Source organism: Xenopus laevis, chromosome 6L (assembly GCF_017654675.1).
Source record: "Xenopus laevis strain J_2021 chromosome 6L, Xenopus_laevis_v10.1, whole genome shotgun sequence".
Lineage (NCBI taxonomy): Eukaryota > Metazoa > Chordata > Amphibia > Anura > Pipidae > Xenopus > Xenopus laevis.
Window position 1 is genome coordinate 78585698 of NC_054381.1, and position 5520 is coordinate 78591217.

Below are 5520 nucleotides of genomic sequence, written 5' to 3' on the forward strand. Positions count from 1 at the left end.
GATAGAGACACAAGGGGATCCAAGATGGCGGCCGCAAAAAAACGTGAGTCTGCTAAAAACACTGACATAGTCAGTGAAAGCTCGTTTGGCAAAGCTGCAAGAGGGAGAAATCGGCAGACTGATATGCCTATATTAACTGAATGTGATACTGAGCACTCTGACTCTGAAAGTGAGGAAGAGGAAGATATTCGCTCATATTTAAAATGCTTACCATCTAAAGCTGAAATCAAAAGCATGCTGCAGAACTTATCTGTTGTGTTAACTGATGAAATGAGAGATATAAGGAAAGACATAGTAAACATAGCAGTGAGAACTGACACTATAGAAAAAGCGCAGGAGAAATAACTTAAACACAATACATACTTGCATAAGACTGTAAAAAAGCAAGCTCAACAAATTGAGGAGCTTGAAAGGCAAATGGAGGACTTTGAAAACAGAAGCAGAAGGGTTAATCTGAGAGTAAGAGGCATCCCTGAAATCATTACTCAAGGTGAACTGAAACAAGCACTGTGGCAAATCTTTAACAGCATTCTCAATAGAGATACTGCAACTGAAATTAAAATGGACAGATTTCACAGAGTGGCTAAGACAAAAAATGCACCTCATGGAGCTCCCAGAGATGTCCTTTGCGCTCTGCATAATTTCACAGAGAAGGAGGAAAGCATCTCTAAAGCAAGAGAAATAAACAACATCACATACGAAGATAGCAAAATAATAATTTTCCAAGACATCTCGTGGAAAACCCTCAGCAAGAGAAGAAATCTTAAACCTCTCACAGATGCTATAAAGGAAAAAGGCCTACAATTCAAGTGGGGATTCCCTTTTCACATATCGGTGAGAAAGGAGGGACAATGGATGGTACTGAAATCTCCTAAGGACTAGGGATGTCGCGGACTGTTCGGCGGCGAACTTGTTCGCGCGAACATCGGCTGTTCGCGTCCGCCGCAAGTTCGCGAACGTCGCGCGATGTTCGCCAATAGGCGTTCGCGTCAAAATCGTTCGACCATTCGACCATTCGATCGCTAAAATCGAACGATTTTCGTTCGATTCGAAGGAAAATCGTTCGATCGAACGATTAAAATCCTTCGATCGTTCGAATCGAACGATTTTCGGATGTTCGAAGTTCGCGAACTGTTCGAATTTTTTGCCGGTGTTCGCGAACGGCGTTCGCGAACACATTATCGGCGGTTCGCTACATCCCTACTAAGGACACTGAGGAATTCTGCAAAAAGCTGGACATTGAAAAACCACCTCTCCCAGGATGGGATGTCATCCCAACGCCTGACTTCTCATTGGAAAAATTACCGGAATTTTGGATAACTCCATTGAAGCAAACTAAGAAGATGGCCTCTTCACCTGATCCCAGAGGAGAAAAAGACTTGACCTTTGCCATAAATAATGACACTTGAAGAGAACTCTTAACAACCTTATTTCTTTATTTGGGCACAATGCACCTCCTCTTCATAAATCTTTAAATTGTGTTTAATATGTTAATCAAATATTTTGTGTCTTGCAGGTTAGACATTATATCTGAATGTTTATATACTTAGATGAGAAGCTCACAGGGTAAGAGTGTGATTTGGTGTAAGATTTACTTAATTAATACTAGTTTTGTATTATCTGTATCGGGCTGACCTTCCATTTCCCCCATTAGGATAGCACTTTTGCCTATCTTTTACCTCTATAACCTTTAAAGAAAAATGTCCCTACGGGACAAAACCTATTTCTTATTGGTAATACCCTTGTACATAGTTCTAAATTCCACACCTAAAATATTCTTTGATTTTTTTCATTTTCAATATGACAGAGATACTGACGACTTGATATCGCTTTATTGCGAAAAAGTATTATGCAAGCTTAATTACACAAAATGGCTAATTGTAAGATTACATCAGTAAATGTTAATGGGTTAAATGAGCCTATTAAAAGAGCACAATTATTTAATCACTGCAATAAAATGGGATCCAAAATCATTTTCATGCAGGAAACCCATTTTAAAGAAAATAATTATCCCAATATAAAACATAAACAATTTGATAAGATATTTACAGGCAATAATTGCTTAAAGAAAACAAATGGCGTGTTGATTGCTATGCATAGAAATATTCCATTTACAACAATTGACACCTATGCTAGAAGTGATGGTAGATGTATCATGGTAAAGGGGATTTTGTATGACACAAAAATAACTATGTGTAATGTTTATCTCACTAACAAAGGTCAAAACAAAAATTGAAGAGTATTCTATTAAAGCTTAAATCGTTTCAAGAAGGGATAGTAATTTTGGGAGGTGACTTTAACATCCCACTTAACCCCTTAATGGACACTTCATCCAAAAAATCAAATTTACCATGTTCACTGATCAAAGGTATTAATCAACTTTTACATGACAACTTATTTGCTGATACTTGGAGAGCTTACCATGCAGATGAGAGAGACTATACACACTATTCCTGTGCTCATAAAAGCTATTCAAGAATAGATTATATTTTTCTGGAACACAGATTCCTAGAACTCGTTAAAAGTGTGTCAATAGAAAACTCTCTTTTATCTGACCATTGCCCAGTGAACTTGATATTTAAACTTCCCAATTTGCTGAAACCTCATTTTAACTGGAAAATAAATGACAATCTGATTAGCCAAGAACCCTTTAAAGAAAAAATCACCAAGAGACTCAAACAATTCTTCTTAGAAAATAATGTGAATGATACTTCTTTACATAACAGATGGGAAGCACATAAGTGCACGATAAGAGGTTTGTTGATTTCTTTGGGCTCCTTTGCTAAAAAAGAAAGGGAGAAGAAAATAAACTCATTATTGAAAGATATACATAATTTAGAATCCCTACATAGAAAATACTTATCAGATAAGGTCTTTAAGGAGTTAAAAGAGAAAAGAAAAGATTTAAAAATACTTCTAGATACAATCTCCAACAAAGCCTACACAAGGATTAAACAATACCTATATGAAAATAGTTATAAATGTGGCAAATATCTAGCAAGCAAGTTGAAATCTCAATTTATAAAATCATACCTTTTAAAAATGAAAAATGATAAGCAACAAATGGTACATACAACTACAGATATAGCAAAATGTTTTCAAGATTATTATACCAGACTCTATAATTTAAACAAACAATATGCTAATAATTCTCACAGAGAAATAAAGAAAAAACAAATTAACCAATTTCTTTCACAAATTAAAATCCCTTCCTTAGATAAGAGTATAGCCGAAGAATTAGACAAACCTTTTAATGAGGAGGAACTGCAAAAAGCAATAAAGAATCTTCCACTGGGCAAAAGCCCAGGCCCAGATGGATTCTCGGCGAGCTATTATAAAATCTTTGACAAAATCTTAGTCCCTATATTGCTGGAGTTATTTAACTCACAGAATAGACACTCTCAAATTCCAGAACAATCCCAAGAAGCCCATATTACAGTTATACACAAACCAGGAAAAGATCCTACTGAATGTGCTAGTTATAGGCCAATTTCCCTTATTAACATAGATCAAAAATTATTTGCAAAATTACTTGCCAATAGAATTAGTGTACACTTACCCGACCTAATCCATTTTGACCAAGCGGGTTTTGTACCTGGCAGAGAAGGGAAAAATAATACAATTAGAGCTGTAAACCTAATAAAGTATATGAAAAAGAAAAACGAGGAGGCCCTAATAATATCTATGGATGCTGAAAAAGCCTTTGATAGAGTAGAATGGTTATTTATTGAACAGATGTTGGAAAAAATAGGATTCGGTACCGGTATAATAAATAAAATAATGTCCCTATATAAATGTCCCAATGCTAGAATAAGAATTAATGGCACGTTATCAAATAAAGTCCCTATCAGCAATGGGACGAGACAGGGCTGTCCTTTGTCCCCCTTGTTGTTTATTCTAACCATTGAATCTTTACTACTTGCAATTAGGCAAAATATAGATATAACAGGGATTAAAATAGCAAACTCTCATTATAAAGTATCTGCCTTTGCAGACGATTTGCTATTTTATATCACTAAGCCACATTTATCTATACCTAATTTAATGAATCTAATCAATTGTTTTGGGTCTCTATCCAACTTCAAATTAAATTACAACAAATCAGAAATATTAAACATCTCCCTTTCAGAACAAACAATTACTCAATTAAAAAACAATTTTCCCTTTAAGTGGGCTAAGGTATCAATAAAATATCTGGGGATCCATCTCACCCATAACGAAAAATTGCTGTATAAATTGAATTAGATTCCTGCTATAGACACAATAGATAAGGACATTGTGAGTTTTAACAATGTATGTGTCTCTTGGTTAGGAAGAGTCAACATAGTAAAAATGATATTCCTTCCTAAGTTATTACATATATTTCAGAATATGCCTATTGAAGTCCCTTTGAGATTTTTCAATATCGTAAAATCAAAATTGTCCAAATTTATCTGGAAAGATTCGGTACCCAGAATAGCCTACAATACATTAATTAAACCAAAGGAAAAGGGGGGAATTGGCTTACCATGTTTGAAAACGTATTATTTTGCTATGCAACTTTCTAGAGTATTAACATGGCACAACAGTGACTCCTCCAAATCCTTTATTGATGCAGAAAAAGGAGAAGAGATTCTCAGATTAGATTCTTTGATCTGGAAAGATGAAAAGAAATTTCCTTTTATGACCAAAGCAGAGGTAACAGCCCACCCTACATTAAAAACGTTTCATAGAATTAATAGTGAATATGAACTTTGTGTTTATCCCTCTATATTAACACCCATTCCAGAGAATTTATCAGCTCAGATAAATATAAGTAATACCGGATTTCCCCAGAAGGGGGAGTGCCAACCTAAATTATTCAGACTTAATGACTTTATAGAAGATAAAAAGATTATACCATTAGAAAAATTCTTAGTTCTATTTGGAAACAATAACAAGAATAAAGGGTTATACAAATCCATAACGGAATATATCGGAACATTTGATATTAATTCTATAAGCAACAATCTATCTTGGTTTGAACGCATTTTTTTAAAAAATATTCTTATAAAAAGACCAATTTCATTTTTCTATAGAAGTCTGATCTCAAATGGAGACGCAAAACCTCCATTTGCCCATAAGTGGGAAGAGGAATTAAACTTTAACCTCTCGACGGATGAATGGGAAAAGATTTGCATCAATACATACAAAACATTTACCTCTACCGCATCATATGAATCATCTTATAAACTTTTGGCAAGATGGTACTTAACCCCAGTCAAATTAAAAAGCATATATGGCACAGAAGATCTCTGTTGGAGATGTAAAGAGGAAAAGGGTACCTATGAACATATTTGGTATGGATGCAAAATTTTAAAACCTTATTGGCAGGCTATACAATCTATTATTGACAAAATATACCCAACTCTTTTAAGGTTACATCCTTCCGCAGTTTTACTCTTATATGATAATAATATTAAAAAGATAATCAACATACCAACTATCAAATATATTCTAGTTTCTGCTAAGTCATTAATTCCCCGTAAATGGAAATCTAAA

At 34.5% G+C, this 5520-nt stretch overlaps 1 long non-coding RNA gene across 1 annotated transcript; it reads right to left on the bottom strand.

The window, feature by feature from the left end:
• Nucleotides 1–2250: 2250 nt before the first annotated feature.
• Nucleotides 2251–5001, bottom strand: LOC121394668. The gene is made up of 3 exons (XR_005961913.1): nucleotides 4508–5001; nucleotides 3560–3595; nucleotides 2251–2782 (listed from the first exon to the last, which is right to left on the bottom strand). It is a non-coding gene; the product is annotated as an uncharacterized LOC121394668 (long non-coding RNA).
• Between the last annotated feature and the right edge of the window lie 519 nt (nucleotides 5002–5520).